Source organism: Bos indicus, chromosome 8 (genome assembly GCF_029378745.1).
Source record: "Bos indicus isolate NIAB-ARS_2022 breed Sahiwal x Tharparkar chromosome 8, NIAB-ARS_B.indTharparkar_mat_pri_1.0, whole genome shotgun sequence".
Lineage (NCBI taxonomy): Eukaryota > Metazoa > Chordata > Mammalia > Artiodactyla > Bovidae > Bos > Bos indicus.
In genome coordinates, this window is record NC_091767.1 from 81,811,673 (window position 1) to 81,832,064 (window position 20,392).

The 20,392-nt window shown below is 38.6% G+C and overlaps 1 protein-coding gene across 30 annotated transcripts in view; it reads right to left on the reverse strand.

Annotated features, from left to right (window-relative positions):
* The window catches only part of FANCC (FA complementation group C), a 343,736-nt gene that overhangs the window by 224,434 nt on the left and 98,910 nt on the right, over nt 1-20,392 (reverse strand). For 11 of the 30 annotated variants that reach the window (XM_070794281.1, XM_070794274.1, XM_070794266.1 and 8 more), the window contains 3 exons: nt 5,247-5,327; nt 4,484-4,692; nt 3,453-3,511 (listed from right to left, as the gene is read on the reverse strand). The exons of 7 other annotated variants lie outside the window; for them this stretch is intronic. The gene's annotated coding sequence lies outside the window, so the exon portion shown is untranslated. The remainder of the gene's footprint in view (nt 1-3,452; nt 3,512-4,483; nt 4,693-5,246; nt 5,328-20,392) is intronic. 12 more of the 30 variants (XM_070794283.1, XM_070794285.1, XM_070794276.1 and 9 more) reach the window with 4 other exon arrangements.

The following is a 20,392-nucleotide window of genomic DNA, read 5'->3' on the forward strand; positions in this document are numbered from 1 at the left end:
AATTATCTCCCTTTTCGGAAGGAAGAGAGAGCTAAATTATGTTAGTGGAAACTGTTTTAAAAATTCTGTGTATGGAAAGCAATAGGTTCAAATGTCCTGAGTAACCAACATGAGACAGTGGATATATCTGTTGTTTCTGCCCCCCAACACCCTATCCTGTTCTTTTAATGTATAGTCAGCCCTCCTTATCTGCAGGTTCTGCATCTATATGGATAGAAAAAATTTTTAATTCCAGAAGTTTCCAAAAAACAAAACTTGAATTTACCATGCCCACTACTATATACATAACTTTTATCTTATATTTACAACTATTTATATAGCATTTACATTGTATTTTAAGAAATCTAGAAATGATTTAAAGTATATGGAAGAATGTGTATAGGTTATATACAAGTATTATGCCACTTTATATAAGGGAATTAAGCATTTGTGGATTTTGGCATCTGTGAAGGTCCTGGAATAAACACCTTGCAGATATAGAGGGATAACTACATATGCACCTCACTTTTGCTCTGAAGAACTTCCCTTCTCTTCTGCATGGTTTTAATGAGACTAAGGTTTGCCTCCTCAGAACTGGAAGAGTTACATGGGTCTAACAGATACAACTAACAACTGGGAAATACACTATACAGATAAAACAAGTTTATGCACTTTTGATCCGACATAAACCATATACTTTCACTCAATAAGGAGAGTAATTTATAATGATCTCACTTAAAACACAAATTATGGGGCACAAGCGAAATTCTGTTTATGATGTTTATTCTTCTCTTTTTTTTGATAACTGTTCAATAAGTATGTTTTAGTATACAAAAAAATGGTAGAGAAAACAGCCAAATGTACCCTATTTACCCTTTAACCAGTTCAAACAGTTATCGAGATTTTCCATTTTTAAAGCAAAGCACAGATACCATATCACTTTACTCAAAATACCTTTATTTATATCTTTTTTTAAAAGACTTTTAAAAAAAGAAACTTAACTACACCTCTTTCATACCCAATAAAGCCACTAATAATATCTAACACCCTTCTATGTTCAGATTTCTTAAAAAATTCCCTTTATATTTGGATTGTTTATATTACAATCCAAACAACATCAACACATTGCATGCAGTCAATACTGATATCTTTCCTTTAAGCTGTAACAAAACAATGTAAATCTCTAACCTGTGACAAGTATCCCACTTTTATTTGTTTTAACCTTTTCATTTAACCCCTGGAGAAACCAACACATATGACCTACAGAATTTCTCATACTTGTACATTTAGCATTCTTGTGGTATTGTGTGATGTGTTTTGTTCTCTTCTTTATTGTTCATAAACTGACAGCTAGATCTAGAGGGGTCATTAGATTCAGAGTCAATTCCTTTGCAAGAATATTTCACTTGTGGATTTGTGTTCTTCAAATTAAATGAGAAGGTATACATAATTTGGTAGTCCCACATATCATAATGTTGAAACTGATGAGTGGTTTCAGGTATTATCAACCAAATCCATCCATTATAAAGTTCACCACCACTTTTTCGCTAATGGCTTTAGAATCCACTGATGACATTTTAGGTCTATTAGAGGATGATAAATACTGATTTTTCTAACTTTATCCATTCTCCTGTGTTTATATTTCTTGATGTTTAGAAGCTTTATATTTTTAGGTAGTCAGATTAACAAAATTTCCCTTGCAACTCCAATGTATGCCTCCACAATCCTGTGAAACTGACAAAAATACTGCTAACTTTTCTCATTTTTAGTGGCACAGGCCCTCTTCTAGGTTCTAGCTTCTCAAGGAATGGCAAGGCCCTGAGGTTGAAAAACTGCAGTAAAATGTCTGCTCAGAACTTAGGACTTGCCTTCATCCCAAGATCTTAAACCCTTGAGTTGTGAGTACATTCACAGTTCTCCAATATCTTCCAAATATGTTTTATCAGACTCTTTTAGCCACTCTAAAATGGCTGGAGGTAAAATCTATAACACGTTCTCTTGATTAACCAGGATAGGTGAGGCAGACAAAAGTATGATACAGACTATATTTAATGTAAACATACTTAGTTAAAATTGTACCCAATTTCAGTTCTATTTCAGACTACAGAGTTAAGACCAACCTTCCTGCTGAAAGTTATTCTATAAGGCTATGTGAAACATAAAAACATAATTCAAAAATCATCAAACAGCAAGAGAGTGTGGAATTTTCAGAGAAAGATCTTGGCACATAAGGTTGCACAGGCCAAAGGAGACTTTTCCAATCCTGCAGAGGTGGTTAAATGGCAAAGCAGCTCTTTTGACAACTTTACTAGAGAGTAAAAGTAGGAGGCCAAGCCTGTCAAAGTGAGGTCCTGGTAAACCACCTCACACTGAGGACTGCACCCACAGAGATGCACCCTGAGACCATGGGTAGCCCGGAAATGAACTCGTCAACATGGAGACTATAGCCCGGCTATGAAACCAAAACTTAATTAAAGTGGTCCCAGGTTACTAATGCTGCTAGCCACCTGGAAGATGCAAACAACTCCCTCTCTGAAAAAAAGTAATATCATCGTAGTTTTCTAATTATTTCTAAAGTTAAATTTTTCAAATCCAACAAAAATTGCATAATTAAAGACAAACATACAGGAAGGAAAAAAAAAACATAAACAAAAGCCCCAAAACAATGAACAAAAACAAACACAAAATGAAACAGAGAGGGACTCAAGATAGTTTAAAAACTAGACAAAAATGGAGAAACAGACACAGAAATATGGACATGGGGAGAGGGGAGGAGAGGATGAGATGTACGGAGAAGAGTAACATGGAAACTTATATTACCATATGTGAAATAGATAGCCAATGGGAATTTGCTGTATGTCTCAGGAAACTCAAACAGGGGCTCTGTATCAACCTAGAGGGATGGGGAGGGAGATGGGAGGGAGGTACAAAAGGGAAGAGATATATGTGTATCTATGGCTGATTCATGTTGAGGTTTGACAGAAAGCAACAAAATTCTATAAAACAATTATCTGGTAATAAATAAATTTAAAAAATATATAAAGTAACTAAGAGGGTCCCTTGTGAAGATAAAAAATTTCATCAAGAAACTAAAAATTATAAAAAATGACCCTGCAGATGAAGAAACAATACAGCAGAATTCTAGAACTAAAAAAAAAAAAAAAGAACTGAAATGAAGAATTCAACAAATGGGTCTGACAGTTAATTAGACCCAGCTGCAAAGGGATTTGATGGACTTGGAAGATGTATTAGAAGAAACTAACCAGAATTCAACACAGAAAGTAAAAACAATGTGAAATTACAGAAGAATGGATAAGATACATAGAAATACAGTAAGAAAAAGCTAGAAAGCATATATTCAATGCAATGAAAGGAAGAAAGGACCAACTGAGAATACTACATCCAGCGAAAAGATTCTTCAGGAATAAAAAGGTAAAAGAAAGACTTTCAGACACATTGAAAGAATTTCTCACCAGTAAATCTGCTCTAGATGATGCTCTTCAGGCAGATGGAAATGACCCCAGGTGGAAGTCTAGAGATGTTAGAAGAAATGGAAACCATAAAAAATAGTATATCATGGGAAATTTAAAATTAGTACTTAGAGTATAAAATAAGAACAGTATCATTAGTTTTATATATATATATAATATATAATTTAAATTTAAAATATACCAAACAATAGTACGTACTCTAGGAGAAGGACAGACTTATAGAGTTCTAAATTCCTTGCATTATCCAGGAAAATGAGGAAAAAAGTGTTAACGTTTGACTTTAATAATTCAAAAATGCATATCATAATTTCTATGCTAGCCACTAATGAGAGAATAAAAGGTAGTATATAATTTCCAAGTTATCAGAGGAGAAAAATTTATAGTAAAAAACACTTAATTCCTAAGAGGGCAAGACTGGACAGAAAAGGAATACAAAATAGGCAAAACAAATAAAAAAATACACAATAAGAATGGTTGACTTTAAACTCAAATATATCAGTAATTACATAATACACAAATGGATTAAATTCTACAAGCAAAAGCCAAATATTATCAGTTTAGAAAATTTTTAAAAAGCTATATGCTGTTATAAAAGACATATCTAAAACATAAGGGTACTGGGATTATAGAGAGGTTAAAAGAATAGGAGGAAAATACCATGCTAACTTAACCAAAAAAATCAAACAGTTTCTATTTAAACACACTCTGGGGGCAAAAAGCTTACTAGAGGTAAAAAGGATCACTTCGTAATGACAAAATGTTGAATTAACCAGGAATATGTGAGAGTTCTAAATCTGCATGCAGCTAATAACATAGAAATGTAAAACAAAATGCAAAGTTTAAAATATAACACAGAAATAACATAACTACGAGGAAAATACTGCAGTCACAGCAGGAAATTTTTTTTAAAGAAAGATTCATTAACTAGTCTTTATTTTATATTATCATTTGAATTAATTTGTCTAGATTGACCCCAAAACCCTAAGAGTTTGTCTTCTACTTCTGATACTCACATGAGGGATTCAGGCTCTAACGTCGATCGGGATCATGAGTCCCGTCTCGCACCTCTGGTCCCTCTTTTTCTTTTTCCCTTTATCTTCCTCCTTCTCTTCTTCCCCCTCCACTTTCTCCTGCTTCTCTTTCTTTCCTTTCCTCCTTTCAAACGGTACTTTGGTTCATTTAGTTACCAAATCAGAATGAACAGCATAGATTTGCCTGTTACCTGTATGAGTTTAATCGGCATCAATAAAAAACATTTCTAAATGTTCTTTCAAAGAAAACTCCAGAGACTATCCTCAAGCTCAGCGTCCCCAGCAATACCTCAACCACACAGTCTAACCTTTATTTTTTCAATTTTTGACCCATGCAATTTCAGAGACTCATAGCAAGAAACTTCCACACATCTCACAGTAAACTGTGGAATAATCAGACAACGATCTACAAAGTACACATCTTCCCTCAAAGCACCCTATGAACTTAAGTGTTTATGTACACTACCAGAATGCTCAAAGAAGTATTATTCGTCATAGGCCCAATTTGAAAACAACCCGTGTGCCGATCAAGAGTAGAATAAACAAAATATTCATAAAGGGAATACTATGGAGCAATGAAAATATAGGAACTACTACTATAGGCATAGAGATGATCTGACAATCATAAGGTTGAGAAAAATAAGCTATCCATAAGATATGATTCATTTATATAATTTTATATAATTCAAAAACAGGCAAAACTAAACTGTAGCGATTACCCTAAAAAAGCCATGAAATCTGCTACCTTTAGAGGAAAGAAAGCAGTCCTTTTGGGAGGGTACATGTGAATGGTTTCCGGGATGCTGGCAATCGTGTATCTATTGACCTAGATGAAAGTAACATAGGTATTAATGTTTTACTAATTTATTAAAGTATAAATTATGCTTATGCACTTTTCTGTATGTATTACCTTCCACAATAACAGGAAAAAATTTTTTTAACTTCCAGCTACATATTTACTGTACAGACATCGCCCCAAAGGTAAGGAAAAAAAGAAAATGTACAGTTCATAAATGCTGCTGCTGCTGCTGCTGCTGCTGCTAAGTCGCTTCAGTCATGTCTGACTCTGTGCGACCCCACAGACGGCAGCCCACCAGGCTCCCCCGTCCCTGGGATTCTCCAGGCAAGAACACTGGAGTGGGTTGCCATTTCCTTCTCCAATGCATGAAAGTGAAAAGTGAAAGTGAAGTCATTCAGTCGTGTCCAACTCTTAGCGACCTCATGGACTGCAGCCATCAAGACATAACTTACCAAATGAGCACAATAAAAGGTTTTAAATTGTTGAAATAGTCTGCATTTTCTATTTTCAGCTAAGTTCTCTAGAAAAATTAAAAACCACCAGAAGTGGCCAGGGATATATTTCCAGTGCTTTCTTTGTCTTTCTCATGCCTGTCCTCATATAATGTTTCCGTCTTCCCAGTCTTGGCTCTGAAGAAGAGAAAATCCAAGGCTTCTCCCTCCATATCCAGTCCCTTAGCTATATTATATGGCTACTGCTTTGCCCTGTAAGGGCTACTGCCACAAGAAGGAAAAGACATCCAATCTACCACACAGAAGAGAATAACTGGTGAGAGCATGAGGTGATCTGTGTTCATACATCAGGCAGGGTTAAGGCATCTCAAAAAGAAAGAAATGCCTTGTAAAATAGGGATGGCTCTTCAGATTCAGGGAGATTTCAACTTTTTTTTCACAAATGCACTGTTTGTTTTTTTTTAAATCCCAGTTAATCTACACACTGTTCATGGGGTTCTCAAGGCAAAAACACTGAAGTGGTTTGCCATTCCCTTCTCCAGTGGACCATGTTTCATCAGAACTCTCCACATGACCCGTTCGTCTTGGGTTGCCCTACACGGCATGGCTCATAGTTTCACTGAGTTAGATAAGGCTGTGGTCCATGTGATCAGTTTGGTTAATTTTCTGTGATTGTGGTTTTCATTCCATCTGCCTTCTGATGAAAAAGGATAAGAGACTCATGGAAGCTTTCTGATGGGAGAGGGGGAAACTGGATCTTGTTCTGATGGGCAAGGCCATTCTCAGTTCACTTCAGTCACTCAGTCATGTCCGACTCTTTGAGACTCCATGGACTTGCAGCACGCCAGGCTTCCCTGTCCATCACCAAATCAGGGAACTTACTCAAACTCATGTCATCGAATCAGTGATACCATCCAACCATCTCATCCTCTGTTGTCCTCTACTCCTGCCTTCAATCTTTCCCAGCATCAGGGTCTTTTCCAATGAGTCAGTTCTTCGCATCCAGTGGCCAAAGTATTGGAGTTTCAGCTTCAGCATCAGTCCTTCCAATGAATATTCAGGACTGATTTCTTTTAGGATTGACTGGTTTGATCTCCTTGCAGTCCAAGGGACTCTCAAGAGTGTTCCCCAACACCACAGTTCAAAAGCATAATTTTTCAGTGCTCAGCTTTCTTTATAGTCCAACTCTCACACCCATACATGACTACTGGAAAAACCATAGCTTTGACTAGACAGACCTTTATAACAGAGCAATGTCTCTGCTTTTTAATATGCTATGTAGGTTGGTCACAGATTTTCTTCCAAGGAACAAGCATCTTGTTAATTTCATAGCTGCAGTCACCATCTGCAGTGATATTGGAGCCCCAAAAAATAAAGTCTCTGACTGATTTCATTGTTTCCCCATCTATTAGCCATGAAGTGATGGAACAGGATGCCATGATCTTCATTTTCTGACTGTTGAGCTTTAAGCCAACTTTTTCACTCTCCTCTTTCACTTTCATCAAGAGGCTCTTTAGTTCTTCTTCACTTGCTGCCATAAGGGTGGTGTCATCTTCATATCTGAGGTTACTGATATTTCTCCTGGCAATCTTGATTCCAACTTGTGCTTCATCTAGCCCAGCGTTTCTCATGATGTACTCTGCATATAAAGTAAATAAGCAGGGTGACAATATATAGCCTTGACGTAGTCCTTTCCCGGTTTGGAACCAGTCTGATGTTCATGTTCAGTTCTAACTGTTGCTTCTTGACCTGCATACAGATTTCTCAGGAGGCAGGTCAGGTGGTCTGGTATTCCCATCTCTTGAAGAATTTTCCAGATTGTTGTGATCCACACAATCAAAGGCTTTGGCACAGTCAATAAAGCAGAAGTAGATGTTTTTCTGGTATTCTCTTGCTTTTTCTATGATCCAGTGGACGCTGGCAAGTTGATCTCTGGTTCCTCTGCCTTTTCTAAATCCAGCTTGAACATGTGGAAGTACTGTTCATCTACTGTTGAAGCCTGGCTTGGAGAATTTTGAGCATTACTTTACTAGCATGTAAAATGAGTACAATTGTGTGGTAGTTTGAACATTCTTTGGCATTGCCTTTGGGACTGGAATGAAAACTGACCTGTTCCAGTCTTGTGGCCACTGCTGAATTTACCAAATTTGCTGACATATTGAGTGTAGCACTTTAATAGCATTATCTTTTAGGATTTCAAACAGCTCAACTGGAATTCCATCACCTCCACTAGCTTTGTTTGTAGTGATGTTTCCTAAGGCCCACTTGATTTTGCATTCCAAGATGAGTGATCACACCATGGTAATTATCTGGGTCATGAAGACCTTATTTGTATAGTTCTGTGTATTCTTGCCACCTCTTCTTAATCTCTTCTGATTTGGTTAGGTCCATACCATTTCTGCCCTTTATTCTGCCCATCTTTTTATGAAAAGTTCCCTTGGTATCTCTGATTTTCTTAAAGAGATCTATCTCTAGTCTTTCCCTTTCTATTGTTTTCTTCTATTTCTTTGCATTGATCACTGAAGAAGGCTTTCTTATCTCTCCTTGCTATTTTCTGGAACTCTGCATTCAAATGGGTATATCTTTCCTTTTCTCCTTTGCCTTTAGCTTCTCTTCTTTTCTCAGCTATTTGTAAGGTCTCCTCAGAGAATCATTTTGCCTTTTTGCATTTCTTTTTTGGGGGGATGGTGTTGATCACTGCCTCCTGTACAAAGTCACAAACCTACGTCCATAGTTCTTCAGGCACTCTGTCTGTCAGATCTAATCCCTTGAATCTATTTGTCACTTCCACTGTATGGTCGTAAGGGATTTGATTTAGGTCATACCTGAATGGTCTAGTGGTTTTCCTTACTTTCTTTCATTTAAGTCTGAATTTTGCACTAAGGAGTTCATGACCTGAGCCACAGTCAGCCCCAGTCTGGTTTTTGCAGACTGTATAGAGGTTCTCCATCTTTGGCTGCAAAGAACATAATCAATCTGATTTCAGTATTGACCATCTGGTGACCTCCATGTGTAGAGTCTTCTCGTGAAGTTGGAAAGGGCATGTGCTATGACCAGTGTGTTCTTTTGGCAAAACTCTATTAGCCTTTGACTTGCTTCGTTTTGTACTCCAAGGACAAATTTGTCTGTTACTTCAGGTATCTCTTGACTTCCTATTTTTATATTCCAGTCCCCTATAATGAAAATGACATCTTTTTTGGGTGTTAGTTCTAGAAGGTCTTGTAGGTCTTCATAGAACCGTTCAGCTTCTTCAGCATTACTGGTTGGGGCATAGACTCGGAATACTGTGATACTGAATGGTTTGCCTTGAAAACAAACAGAGATCACTCTGTCTTTTTTGAGACTGCATCCAAGTACTGCGTTTCAGACTCTTGTTGACTTTGATGGCTACTCCATTTCTTCTAAGGGATTCTTGTATTCTCAGTAAATCTTTAATCCAATTTTAGTTGATGGGCGGGAGTATGTTCCCTCCGAATTGTTTGATCTGAGGCCAAACTATAGTGGAGGTAATGAAGATATTGGAGACCTCCTTCAAAAGGTTTCACACACTGCTACACTCAGTGCCCCCAACACTGCAGCAAACCACCACCAACCCATGCCTCTGCTGGAGACTCCTGGGCACTCATGGGCAAGTCTGGGTCAGTCTCTTGTTGGGTCACTGCTCCTTTATTTTGGGGGCTCCAAAATCACTGCAGATGGTGATTGCAGCCATGAAATTAAAAGACACTTGCTCCTTAGAAGAAAATCTATAACCAATCTACATAGCATATTAAAAAGCAGAGACATTACTTTGCCAACAAAGGTCCATCTAGTCAAAGCTATGGTTTTTCCAGTAGTCATGTATGGATGTGAGAGTTGGACTATAAAGAAAGTTGAGTACCAAAGAATTGATGCTTTTGAACTGTGGTGTTGGGGAAGCCTCTTGAGAGTCCCTTGGACTGCAAGGAGATCCATTCAGTCCATCCTAAAGGAAATCAGTCCTGAATATTCATTGGAAGGACTGATGCTGAAATTGAAACTCCAATACTTGGGCCACCTGATGCAAATAACTGACTCATTGGAAAAGACCCTGATGCTGGGAATGATTGAAAGCAGGAGGAGAAGGGGATGACAGAGGATGAGATGGCTGGATGGTAAACTGACTCAATGAACGTGAGTTTGAGCAAGCTCCGTGAGTTGTTGATGGACAGGGAAGCCTGGGGTGCTGCCGTCCATGGGATCGCAGAGTCGGACAAGACTGAGCAACTGAACTGAACTAAACTGAATATACACACTAATTAGAGAACTGAAAACTACACTTTTGATTGATATCAAATCCTTGATATTGCCCCCAGTGTAAATCCTTGGCTTTCTTAGAGTCCTGCTCAGTATATATGCCTTCACATGGATATCTCTGCCTATATTAATTTCATACAAACAACTAACAAAATATTATTTAGCATTTTTTATTTAAGAGCATAAAAGAAAGGTGGATGATCAATGACATTTCTTCAAAACTCAGGATTTTATCAAGCATTTTCCATACACACAAACCCCCCAATATGTACTAATATAGCAAAAGCAAAGGGCATAGAAAGTTAGAAGGAAATCTCCCTTTTCATTTCTTAAATATACAGAATCAAATCATGTTTTCACCTTCTCCACATACAGAGACTAAAATTAACAGTAACTGTTAGTCTCAGTTTATGTTTCCCAAAGAAAATAAAATCAGCTTCAGAAATTCTCATGTAGATTGAACTAAAGTAACAGTCCTATGAGCAGAAAGACCTGGACATCTGAATAGAAGTGACTAACCTGTGAAAGACTCCCATGTGCTTGTTCATGTCCCTGTTTTGGGTTCATCAGAGGAAAGCAGGAGGTGGGAGGGGAAGAAACAAAGTAGCAAGGGAAACCAGCCTTGGGGTCCTTCAAACATCTGAGATACTGAAAAGAGAGTCCAAATGTCTCAGGTTTGGATCAAGGGCATTTGTCCTTTCCCCCTCATTTATAAACTGGTCAAAAGCTACTTTGTTGCTTGCTAAAGCACTTTTTTATGAACTTAAATCATGATGGCACAAAGATAAACTGTCTATAAAGGTTCATACTGAAAGTTGCCAAATTGACAGGGCTCAGATTCAGAGTGTAGCAGGTGAGAGAGGTAATACTTTAGGGCTGAAAGTTCCCCATTTATGTTGGCCTCTTTAGAAAAACTTCCCATGTAGCTCAGTCAGTAAAGCATCTGCCTGCAATGTGGGAGACCTGGGTTCAATTCCTGGGTCGGGAAGTTCCTCTGGAGAAGGAAATGGCAATCTACTTCAGTATTCTTGCCTGGTGAATCCCATGGACATAGGAAACTAGCAGCCTACAGTTCATGGGATCGCAAGACTTGGACATGACTTAGTGCTATTTTTCTTTGGAAAAAAGGATATAACCAAAAATTTCATAGAAATGTTTACACGAGATATGAGGAATTCACCAAGCATAATTCATTAGATTGGAAGAAGGAAATAACAGCATCAAAACACTTAAGCACTGTTGGAAGACAGGTAACAAAAAATAAACAAATGGGAGATAGACTGGAGCAAAGTGCCCTAATCCATTAAAAATAAAAACATTTCCCTTAATTTAGTAATCAAGAAGTGTTAAGAACCTGGCAAGGGACTGCCCTAAAACAGTGGTTCTCAAATTATCTTTCAGAAAGCAAAGTAGGCTCCTAAAGTTGTGTGTTAACACCTGAGTATTGACACAGCCCCAGCGTCAAAGAGCCACAGGCAGGGATGCACAGGATGTTGAGTGTACCACAGTGCTAGGACCAGTGACCACTAGTGACGTGAGCAACTTCAGCCTCTCGTTTAATGTTATGTGACATTATTTTCCTATCCTAAGTTACTAAGCTTCAGGGTGAAAAAATACACAATCTATAATCTAACCTGTGATATTCTGGCCCTCAATTAGTATTGCTACTGAATGACACTTTCACATCCCATATGGCGGTTCCATCTAGAGACATCCTAGAGCTTAGGTGGAAAGGAAGTGGAGGAGGGGTGTATTGGGAGATAAGGATTAGCAGATACAAACTGTTACATACAGAATGTATAAACAACAAGATCCTACCATATAGGGCAGGTAACTATATTCAGTATGCTGTGATAAACCATAATGGAATAGAATATGAAAAAGAATAAATACATACGTATGTGTACGTGTGTGTGCATGTATAACTGAATCATGTTGCTGTATACAGAAATTAACAGGACATTGTAAATCAACTATACTTGAATAAAATTGAAAAAAAAATTTTTTTAAAGCTCAACACTAATCATTAGGTAAAGGCAAATCAAAACCACCATGAGATATTACTTTAAACCCCTTAGGCTGGCTATCATCAAAAAAAAAAAAAAAAAAAATAGCAAGTGCTGGTGAGAATGTGGAGAAACTGGAACCTCAACTGCTAGTGGAAATGCAAAACAGTATCGCTATGTAAAAATGGTATGGTGATTACTTTTAAAAAATTAAACACTGAATTACCATCTGATCCACTTCTATTACATACCCAAAATAATAGAAGTAAAGACTCAAATAGATAATTTTTTCCTCATACTCATAGCAGCATATACAATAGGCAAAAGGTATAAACGACCCAAATATTCACCAAAAGATGGATGGGTAAACTAAATATATAAATATATACAGTGAAATATCACTCAATCACAAAAAGGAAGGAGTTTCTGATATATATATGGATGAACCCTGAATCCATACAGTGTTAACATTATGTTAAGAGGAATAAGCCAAACACAAAAGGACAAAGACTATATGATTTCACTAATAGGAGATACTTACAGAGTGGTCAAACTCACAGAGACAGAAACAGAATGGTGGTTGTTGGGGGCTGAGAGAAACGGAGAAGGCAGGGATTTACTGTTTAATGGGTAAATAGCTTCAGATGGGAAGAAGAAAATACTCTAGAGATGAATGGTGGTAATGGCTGCCCAACAATGTGAATCTAATTCAGGGCTGCCGAACTGTACACTTTTTAAAAATGGCTAAAATGATAAATTTTATGGTTTCTATATTTTACCACAATTAAAAAAAAAAAAAGAATAGACCAGCAGTGACTCCAGTCAAAGTTGAGGTAGGACCTGGAGTACATCTTGTGTTCCAGTCATGCCCTTCCACCAAAGCCCCCTCCCTCAGAATAATTCCATAAACACTGCTGGTTGCCCATCCAATAGCCTTAACCCATCTACTGCTTCTTTGCTAAGAGAATCAGTTTTGTCCAGAAATCTCATAGCTATTGAGTCTTGGGGAAGGCTGGGATCTTCCCAAATACCAGGGGTGAATCTTTTTTTTTTTTTTAATTGACGGATAATTGCTTTACAGAACTGTGTTGGTTTCGGCCAAACATCAACATGAATCAGCCATAGATATACATAGGTCCCCTCCCACTTGAACCTCCCTCCCACCTCCCACCCCAACCCACTTCCTATAGGTTGTTACCGAGCCCCAGTTTGAGTTCCCCGAGTCATACAGCAAATTCCCATTGGCTATCTATTTTACATATGGTAATGTAAGTTTCCATGTTACTCTCTCCACACATCCCACCTTCTCCTTCCTCCCCAACTCTCCTCCCCTATATCCATAGGTCTGTTCTCTGTCTGTGTCTCCACTGATGCCCTGAAAATAATTTCATCAGTACCATCTTTCTAGATTCCATATATATGTCTCAGTATATGATATTTGTTTTTCTTTTTTGGACATACTTAGCTATAGGTTCATCCACCTCATTAGAACTGACTCAAATGCATTCCTTTATATGACTGAGTAATATTCCACTGTATATATGTACCATAGCTTCTTTATCCATTCATCAGTCAATGGATATCTAGGTTGCTTCCATGTCCTAGTTATTGCAATTAGAGCTGTGATGAACAGTGGGATACATGTGTCTTCTTCAATTTTGATTTCCTCAGGGTACATGCCGAGTAGCAGGATTGCTGGGTCATATGGTGATTTTATTCCTAATTTTTTAAGGAGTCTCCATACTGTCTTCTGGGCTTCCCTGGTAGCTCAGCTGGCAAAGAAGCCACCTGCAATGCAGGAGACCCCAGTTCAATTCCTAGGTCAGGAAGTTCCCATGAGAAGGGACAGACTACCCATTCCAATATTCTTGGGCTTCTCTGGTGACCTAGATGGGTAAAGAATATGCCTACAATACAGGAGACCTGGGTTTGATCCCTGAGTTGGGAAGATCCCCTGGAGGAGGGCATGGCAACCCACTCCAGTATTCTTGCCTGGAGAATCCCCATGGACAGAGGAGCCTGTGGGCTACAGTCCAAGGGGTCACAAAGTCAGATGTGACTGAGCAACTAAGCACAGCATATACTGTCTTCCACAGTACTGTATCAATCTACATTCCTACCAACAGTGTAAGACAGTTCCCTTTTCTCTACACCCTCCCCAGCATTTGTTGTTTGTAGACATTTTGATGATGGCTATTCTGACTGGTGTGAGGTGATATCTCATTGTAGTTTTGATTTGTATGTCAATAATAATGAGCAATGTTTGAGCATCTTTTCATGTGTCTATTAGCCATCTGACCATGAACTCCTTACTGCCAAATTCAGACTTAAATTGAAGAAAGTAGGGAAAATCACTAGACCATTCAGGTATGACCTAAATCAAATCCCTTATGATTATACAGTGGAAATGAGAAATAGATTTAAGGGCCTAGATCTGATACATAGAGTGCCTGATGAACTATGGAATGAGGTTTGTGACATTGTACAGGAGACAGTGATCAAGACCATCCCAATGGAAAAGAAATGCAGAAAAGCAAAATGGCTGTCTGGGGAGGCCTTACAAATAGCTGTGAAAAAAAGAGAAGCAAAAAGCAAAGGAGAAAAGGGAAGATATAAACATCTGAGTGCAGAGCTCCAGAGAATAACAAGAAGAGATAAGAAAGCCTTCCTCAGAGATCAATGCAAAGAGATAGAGGAAAACAACAGAATGGCAAAGACTAGGGATCTCTTCAAGAAAATCAGAGATACCAAAGGAATACTTCATGCAAAGATGAGCTTGAAAAAGGACAGAAATGGTATGGACCTAACAGAAGCAGAAGATATTAAGAAGAGATGGCAAGAATACACAGAAGAACTGTACAAAAAAGATCTTCACGACCCAGATAATCACAATGGTGTGATCACTGACCTAGAGCCAGACATCCTGGAATGTGAAGTCCAGTGGGCCTTAGAAAGCATCACTACAAACAAAGCTAGTGGAGGTGATGGAATTCCAGTTGAGCTATTCCAAATCCTGAAAGATGATGCTGTGAAAGTGCTGCACTCAATATGCCAGCAAATTTGGAAAACTCAGCAGTGGCCACAGGACTGGAAAAGGTCAGTTTTCATTCCAATCCCAAAGAAAGGCAATGCCAAAGAATGCTCAAACTACCACACTCATCTCACACGCTAGTAAAGTAATGCTTAAAATTCTCCAAGCCAGACTTCAGCAATATGTGAACCGTGAACTTCCTGATGTTCACCCTGGTTTTAGAAAAGGCAGAGGAACCAGAGATCAAATTGCCAACATCTGCTGGATCATCGAAAAAGCAAGAGAGTTTCAGAAAAACATCTATTTCTGCTTTATTGACTATGCCAAAGCCTTTGACTGTGTGGATCACAATCAACTGCGGAAAATTCTGAAAGAGATGGGAATACCAGACCACCTGACCTGCCTCTTGAGAAACGTATATGCAGGTCAGGAAGCAACAGTTAGAACTGGACATGGAACAACAGACTGGTTCCAAATAGGAAAAAGAGTTCGTCAAGGCTGTATATTGTCACCCTGTTTATTTAACTTATATGTAGAGTACATCATGAGAAACGCTGGACTGGAAGAAACACAAGCTGGAATCAAGACTGCCGGGAGAAATATCAATAACCTCAGAGATGCAGATGACACCACCCTTATGGCAGAAAGTGAAGAGGAACTCAAAAGCCTCTTGATGAAAGTGAAAGTGGAGAGTGAAAAAGTTGGCTTAAAGCTCAACATTCAGAAAACGGAGATCATGGCATCCAGTCCCACCACTTCATGGCAAATAGATGGGGAAACAGTGGAAACAGTGTCAGACTTTATTTTTCTGGGCTCCAAAATCACTACAGATGGTGACTGCAGCCATGAAATTAAAAGACGCTTACTCCTTGGAAGGAAAGTTATGACCAACCTAGATAGCATATTCAAAAGCAGAGACATTACTTGGCCAACAAAGGTCCCTCTAGTCAAGGCTATGGTTTTTCCTGTGGTCACGTATGGATGTGAGAGTTGGACTGTGAAGAGGGCTGAGCGCCAAAGAATTGATGCTTTTGAATTGTGGTGTTGGACAAGACTCTTGAGAGTCCCTTGGACTGCAAGGAGATCCAACCAAGTCCATTCTGAAGGAGATCAGCCCTGGGATTTCTTTGGAAGGAATGAGGCTGAAGCTGAAACTCCAGTACTTTGGCCACCTCATGTGAAGAGTTGACTCATTGGAAAAGACTCTGATGCTGGGAGGGATTGGGGGCAGGAGGAGAAGGGGATGACAGAGGATGAGATGGCTGGATGGCATCACTGACTCAATGGACGTGAGTCTGAGTGAACTCCGGTAGTTGGTGACGGACAGGGAGGCCTGGCGTGCTGTGATTCATGGGGTCGCAAGGAGTCGGACACGACTGAGCGACTGATCTGATCTGATTAGCCATCTGTATGTCTTCTTTGGAGAAATGTCTGTTTAGGTCTTTTTCTCACTTTTTGATTGAGTTGTTTGTTTTTCCAGTATTTACTTACATGAGCTGGTTGTATATTTAAGAAATTAATCCTTTGTCAGTTGTTTCATTTGCTATTATTTTCTCACCAGGGGTGAATCTTGATTAATGAGACCAGTGGATCTCAACATTTTGTTCTCAGACTCCCCTTTACAGTGATACACATCACTGAGGGCATTACTGACAACTTCTATTTATGTGAGTTATATATATCAATATTTACCACATTACAAATTAAAACTAAGAAAAATTTAAAACCCAAGAATATATTCCACTAGCTGGAATACATTCCAGAGCAATGACATCACCATAAATCAAGAACTCTTAACAACTCTACTGTAGACTAGTGAGAAAATCAGAGTAAGAAACACAAATGACGTTTTAGCACCACTATGAAAACGGTTTTGCCCTCATCAGTCTTCTGAAAGTTCTCAGAGATACCCAACATCACATTTTCAGAATGGCTGGTGTATTCCAGTCATGGTATTTCCATTTGGCTTTCAACTAACTATAGGAATGGGCAATGTTATACAACTCTGGACAATAAGAACTGAGCTTCCACTGGAGAATATTAGTGGATAAATTTACTTTTCCCCTGTATTATACACTGCAGTCTTCTTGTTACCCAGGGATTCAAGGAGTAAGTAATCTAACATGCTGCAAACAGCAAAGCAGAAAGGTGCACCTGGGTCCCCTCACTAGCACAGCTAAGGGAATGAAGCAGCCAACCTTGGAATTTTCCTTTTGGTTTAAGCCACCTTTTATTGGGTTTTCTTACAGTCAACTGTGTCCTCACTGGCACATCTCCTCAGAACCTAGTTTGCTGAACACATTCTGAAAACCAAGGCTATGTATGTAGCTGGCACACAGTAGAAGTTCAATAAATATTTGCTGAATAAATAAGTAAACAAATAAATCCACTAAGGCTGCTGTAGAGGAGAGACTCAGATAAAATGCTGGCTTTGGGGCCGACAGAAAGACATGCAGTTCCCATACTGTCAACATTTAAAACGAAGTTCACTATAAATCTCATAGTATCAAAAATGGCTGTGTATTATATACCTGTCAGGGTGGCCAAAAGGTTCTGAAATTACTTTCATTTGGTCTGCACAATCTCCAAGTATGAGAGGTAAGTCTACATTTGCCAAATATAGACCATAACCTACTCAGTGGCAACCTGATAAAAAGCACTGTTTTGGGTTTTTTTCCCCCCATTTTCCCTGAGTTTGAATCAACTGAAGTCACTTCTCCCATGAAATAAGCACTACACAGAGATTTATGGACAGAAGGCTAGAAAACACAGTGTTTATGGAAGAAGGAAAAGAGACAAATATCTAGCCTCCAGTCAATGTCATTAACTAGGGGTACAATGGCCTTATCAGAAACTACCTAAAACCTCCATTAAATATAATCAAATATAAAGTTAAGAAATTTATGCTCAACTATGCTTAAATTTGACAATATCCTTCCTCTTCCTTACTGAAACCCTGATACCAGTATTCTCAATTTACTTTTTAATGTTTCTTTGCTTCATTACTTTAAACAGGATTGATAAATTTGTCCATGTATTTGTAGCTTTCTTTAAAAAATTTCACAATAAAATATTCTTGCTCCCATAAAGTGCTTATGAAAGAAACAAATGATACACATTTTCCTGTTAAAACAATGAGGTTTTAAGAAAAATTCCACTAGGAGGAGCTGGCTTTTTCTCTGTTGAGTCAGGAGTGTTTTGTCTCTGAGACACTCTAATCAAAAACACAGACCTGAAATTTGCAGATAATTTCAAACAAACCCCAATCATAAACAAAACCTGGACCAAAGAAATCAGAGGAGGCAACTGCAATCCAGGTGCAGAGTATACATACTCTTCACTCAGTTTTGCAAAGAATTAAGGAAATTTAACCTAGCAGATAACTTTCTGGGGGGTTACTGAGCTCCATTCTCCCATCCATGCCCCAAGCCACGTGGGAAAACGAGCTGCTCTCTGGATCTGGCCTCCAAATAGAAACATCCCTTTAGGACTGCTTGCCTTTGAAGCTGCTCAGATAGAAACTCCTGACCTTGTTTTCCATCAGAGCAGCAAGGACCTATCACTGAGACTTGAGAAATATCAGTCTTCCCACATACATTCTGTTAGAAATAGTGGTGACTTACTTTCATTGCATTCTTGTCCTCAATTCACTTAACTCACAGACAGTAAGACTGTGAGCTTTCAGTGAGATTGGAAGAAAAATGGGCTGAGAAGCACATTCGATATTAAAATATTAGAAATCTTCTCGCCTTTGTCATTAGTAACTTGGCTCCAAGTTATTTCTGCCTCTTTCCATCCTTGGTTCTACTCATAATTTATTACTAAATAAACAAAAACAAAAAATCCCACATATTTATTGGAAAACTACCATATGACAGGAACTCTAAAAACACTGCAAATAAAAAAATGGCAGCATTCCCATTTCCTCTCAAGCAACCCATAGCTAATGAGGAAATCATGAACTGCAAACAGATAAAACATAATTCTTTCTGGGAAGGGCTGGGAGAGAAGAAAACATGGAATGCTGCAGACAGCATCAAAAAGGGGCACCCCAGCCGGCCAGGAACAGCACTCACTCACTCTCTCATTCACACATATTATTTACATTTTCACTTCTGTTCGGGTTTCAGCATCTAAAAGCAGTGCTACTTGGCACCAAGACAAACACAACTGCAGGCTCTGACGTCTTAAGACACTATTTAGTTAGAACTGTGGGTGTTTGGAAACAATTGAATTCTTAAAATTACCATCAAAATAAAAAATAAAAAGTGAAATCCTTGTAGAGAACCATGGCATCCTAATAAATCCCACCTGCTTAATCCCACTCATCTTTTTGGGGCTGCAAGCCTCTGAAGGAGGAGTTTAAATGATTGTATGCTGTGGGTCACTGAACTCAAACAGAAAAGCATTTTTGTGGTTAGCTTTTAGTACTATGTAAAACCAAATATCTCACTTTGTTTCCTTTAAACCCTCAGCCCATGTGACCTCCAGTTAAGATGGCAAGTAAATTCACTCCTTGATAGATCCCCTCTCCTCCAAACACAGCAAAGAGGGAGGAAACAAGAAGAGAAAACCAAAAGGATGCAAGCAAGTTCAAAAACAATAGAAAAATTTCTGTCTAATAGGTATGAGGCAGAAACAGAGTGGAGTAAATCCTCAGGGTTAAAGCCTTTAGCCTCCTAAGCTCAGGATCCAAAAACAAGCACTGTAACTGGAAGCATGAAACCTACAAAAGTTGGTGGTAGTTCAGTTGCTCAGTTGAGTACTACTCTGTGATCCCGTGGACTGCAGCATGCCAGGCTTCCTCGTCCTTCACTATCTCCCGGAGTTTGCTCAAACTAAGCATAACCCACAAAGGACAGAGTCAGACCTAGCATCCTACTTGAGGCAGGGTTGGAGGTGAAACTGGAGGAGGGCTCCTGATTCCTGAAAGAAGACTGGTTATCTCATACGGAGCTGTGGCCTAGAGAGGAAGGAGAACACAGACCAGCCAGAGATGAGGAATTCAATGAAGCAGCCTGTGATTGCCCAAGTAACTGAAACACCACAGCAATTCTGGACTAGGGCTCCATGAAAGCCCCAGAGACAAATATAAATTGCTTTAAACAAGGAAGACTAAGCAGAGAGGGAGAAAGAGAGGCAGAAAATGAATCAATGAAAGCAATTAAAAAATATGCTGCATTCAAAACATGCCATTCAACCAAAGTTCTAAAGTACATGAGGAAATCTAATCCCAATAAAGGCAACTAACAAAATCAGCCATCAAACCACTAATTCATTTCAGATGAAATGAATATTATAAAATAGTCCAACAAAATAAGTATATTT